The 4552-nt window shown below is 31.5% G+C and overlaps 1 pseudogene across 1 annotated transcript; it reads left to right on the forward strand.

Moving 5' to 3' along the window:
- The first annotated feature begins 923 nt into the window (after positions 1-923).
- LOC143605924 (transcription factor MYB12 pseudogene) lies at positions 924-4107 on the forward strand (annotated as a pseudogene). The gene is made up of 3 exons (XR_013148644.1): positions 924-1132; positions 1530-1659; positions 3489-4107. The product of XR_013148644.1 is annotated as a transcription factor MYB12 pseudogene (transcript).
- Positions 4108-4552: the final 445 nt, after the last annotated feature.

Consider the following 4552-nt stretch of genomic DNA (forward strand, 5'->3'; position numbering starts at 1 on the left):
AGTTAAACCCAAGTATTAAACCAAACATTCTTTTGTGTTCTCATCCAAAGCTTCAGCCATTACCTTCCATGGGGTTGACCTACCCATTTGATTGTGGTTAAGTTTTTAAGGCATGGTTTGAATAGAAGATTATTTCAAATAATATTTGAATTTCAAATATTATATATTTTTTTCGAATATCATAGTTTCCAACTATATTTTCCATGTTTTTTTTCATTTCAGGAAAATGTATTTTGAAAGTACAAACCAATTCTAAAAATGGTCTTGGATTTTTATTTTTTTTTCGTTTTAGGCACCAAAATGGTTGAGCCAGCAGTAGATTCGTAGTTGTTGAGATATTTGAATTTTGTTATGAACACACGTCTCCCTCTCTCTCTCTCTCTATATATATATATATAACAGTTATTCTTTAAGCAATATCGATATAAAACGAACGATTATATCTATATAGAGTGGTAAAAAATATCAAAGAGTGTGATTCAGTTTAATTTTATATAATATATATATATATATATATATATATTATAATTAAAAAAAGTCGGTAAAAAAATTCAATTATAATATATATATATATATATATATGATAAAAAATATAAAAGAGTGTGATTCAATTTAATTATATATATATTATAATTAAATTGAATCACACTCTTTGATATTTTTTTACCATTATTTGAAAAATGAGGTCTATATATTTTTACTATTCCATTACCAAAGATCATCACAATCTTAAAGTCATGTGGTATAAAGACTTGATGGTTGTTGATCCATGACCTTTTTTGTTAGAAAAAGTTTTCTAGTTTGGTGTCCTTAATTGAAGGCTAGTACTAGTGGACAATAAATCACAGCACATGCCAATTTTATATTAAAATAACTCGACAATTACAGGCCGAATAAAAATATTTCAGCATTTTATGTAAACAGCTTCAGAAGAATTGTATCACCGCTATAAGAAGAAGTTTGGTGTGTGACTTCTTCTGCCTAAAATTTTCTTAAATAATGGGAAGAGCACCTTGTTGCGACAAGGAAGGACTAAAGAAAGGGAGGTGGACTGCAGAAGAAGATGAGAGATTGATCAAATACATTCATGCAAATGGTGAGGGTTCTTGGAGGTCGTTACCGAAAAATGCAGGTACTTCAATTCATTGTTGTAACCCCAGTATCCATGAAAATAATTTTAAAATGACTTAGTTTTCCCATGGCTAGCGCTTACGGCGCAACTTTTTTTGCATGTTTCTCTTCCATTTTGTTATAAGCACTGCATTTAAAAGAATGAAAATTTAATGAAAAAAAAAAACTTCAACTAATAACTATTATCAAATAACAATGGAAAACGACGGTAGTCCCTTGGTGAAATCCTTGAGAAAAAGCATTGATGGTAAAGAATTGACAAGCGGATCACCTACTGTATCTATTGTCCAATAGACGTGACAGTATCTCTCTTATAAATTGGTATCATCATTACTCTTATGTTAATATTTCTGTTTTATAATTGTATTGCGGCTATATAATTACTTGACTTTTGGAAGGACTATTAAGGTGCGGAAAGAGTTGCAGACTAAGATGGATTAATTACCTTAGAGGGGACTTGAAGAGAGGCAATATCACCAAAGAAGAAGAAGAAATCATTGTTAAGTTACATGAATGCTTGGGCAACAGGTTTGTGTTTGTTCACCCTCTTTCCTTGGTTAAAGATAATAAAAAATTTGAGGAACATGATGGGCATAGAGCATCTAAGATTCTGTACACTTGGATAAAATATTACAATTCACATAAAACCATCTAAAACGCTCTCAAACAAACTGTCGAGATGCCTGTGTGGCCATCCTGCACAGGTTGGAGATTTGTCTATTACACCGTACAACGCCTTCGCTTGAAGGTGTGAATGAGCAAAATCGATGAAACACAGGCCAGGTCAAAATTTTGTAAACATTTAATAGTTTATATGTAGGTATGTATATTTATATTATTAAACAAATCATCTATAGTTATATAATATATATATGTGTGTGTGTTTGCTGATCATGTGAATATCTAGTGATGTTTGTGGAGAAATGGAAGAGAAAAATAATCTTTTCGAAAGATAAAAAGTTGTCATCTGAAGAGGCAAGTTTACGTGATGGATTCTGGCTTTCATACGCCCGTAAAGGATAAAGATAAATAAAATATTATAAAATAAACTGTCGTTTGCCTTTATGTAAACTACAATTTACAAGAAAAAGGAATAGTATATATGTTTATTTGAAGGGGTGTATGAAAACAAATTCCCTTAGGTGATGGTTTTGTGGTGTTAGCATTGGGATGGTCCAATGTGGTTATCATTATAGTGGTCAGTTAAATATATTATAAATTATCTTCTAATATTTGAGAAGCGTCAAGCATGAACTGTCTCATTATTTTATTCTGCAGTAAATACATTACTTGTGAATCACTTAAACAAGAAGACCAAAAGAACCATAAAGCTATATATTACTTTATATGTTTAAATTATTCATATACTGTTAATTACACGATTAAATGAAAACTTTCATCCATTCAGATTTAATGATCTAGAAGCATGTGAGGATGAACAACCCTAAGCATATATGAATTAAATCTAAATTTGACTATTCTGGACTTAAATGGGTAATTTCATGTTAACATTTCTCTCCAAGGATTAACTTTTTACTGTTTTCTATTATCATTCTATGTAACTATAACTACAGCAAAACAAAATTAGACTTTTATATGAATTAAACTTTTCTGGAAACCTCCATTTATTTCTTTATTATTATTATTATTATTATTATTATTATTATTATTATTATTATGAAAATCAATGAATCTTGAGCAGGATTCATGGTGATTATATAAAATCAGTTGTGGTAATTTTATAATTGTATAATGAAAGGTCCCAATAACTACTGTACATATTTCTGGCTTTAAATTTGGTGGCTTAAAGCCCACATGTATGGTCCTCAGACGTAGGCATGTACTGTGTACTTGATGATCTTATTATAGGGTTGAAAATCACGGATCAAGTTGATGGGACATAAGTTTAGATACACTTCATGGTATAAGAAAGTAACTGCACCTTCAACATAAATGGGTGTCAGTTTGGTGAGTCTTGCTGGCAGGCTACGCCATAAAAAAACTAATGGGTTAGCCTTCGGTTAATATGGCATGGTTAGTATGGCATTAGTGAATGAAAATATGTTGAAAGTTGAAACTGTCACAAAGCATTTCTTTCGTTAGGATTAATCCCGACCGTTACGTCAAAATTAGAGTTATCAAAAACCTTATTTTAAATTATCATAATGATACATATATACATTTATATTTTTCTGTCTAAACCCGCTTCCAATATTATCTACTATAGACTGAACTCCAATATTTATAAAACCGTAAATTAGAATGTTTAGAGAAATTAGTTATATATACTTTAGTGTCAACAATTTTATATGATTTTCCTCTTATTTTGATGGATAAAATACATATTTACTTTATATATGGTCAGTGATCGCTAGCCATTTACCTGGACGAACAGATAACGAGATCAAGAATTACTGGAACTCTCATCTAAGCCGTAAAATTTACATGTTTATGAGAGGTAAAAACAACTCAGCACTAACCTCAGTGGACATAACAAATATGGTTCAAAAATCCCGAAGAATTGGTCGCGTTAGCCGTTGCTTCGCTAAAAAGTATAACAAGAATAAGAGAACTGGAAGTAACTCTATGTCTATGAAGGCAAATGGCACTCTACTTAGTGGCCCTAAGTTGATTTTCGAAGAAGAGCAAGAAAATATAAAATCTGGACCAGATGAAGTTGGGTACCAAGATGAAGAGTCGACCAATATTAGCAAGCTTTTAGTAAGTGAGGTGATGGACTCAGATCCTTTGTCGAGCCTTAATGATGAGGAACAGACAGAAAATATTATAATAGATACAAGTGTCAAATGTGCTCAAAATAATTTGGTAGAAGACAAAAACTTTGTCCTGAACTCACCAATATCATTAGAGTTTGGCTCTTATGGCGATGACATGGAGTTTGGGATGGAGGAAGTTGGAGATGATTTAATGGTTTGGTTGTGGGGAGATAATGATCCAGAGCTAAATCACTATTAGGGTATTGTGGTTCATATTTACTTTTCAGTATTGTTATATCTTTCTAAATGAAAGTCTATATAAAAAAGTAGCCATGAATCGATAACTTTTTCATAAATTACACCCTATAGATTATAATTTAACTATGTTTTGTTGTTCGAGCTACGTTACTGGTTTCACCATTGGTTGGTGAATGATTGACTAACTAAAATAATTGTAAATTATGAAGTAGGCATTAATTGAAACACAAATTAAGTCTTAGCATTAGTCTGCTGTTGTGTAACTCAATGGCTACTATGCCTGGGTCGTGGTCCTATGTGACACCTCCTTCACGCGTGACATGTCGTATCCCGTCCTTGACGCAATACATTGGTTTAAATATGAGAATTACATCACATGCATGACATCTTCTTTTCATCATTAGCTAACTTTGTTGAAAGGTTTACCTAGAAACATTAACAACATT

This window comes from Bidens hawaiensis, unplaced genomic scaffold, assembly GCF_021521415.1.
Source record: "Bidens hawaiensis isolate Kalapana, Puna unplaced genomic scaffold, B.hawaiensis_p1.1 tig00072032_1, whole genome shotgun sequence".
NCBI lineage: Eukaryota > Viridiplantae > Streptophyta > Magnoliopsida > Asterales > Asteraceae > Bidens > Bidens hawaiensis.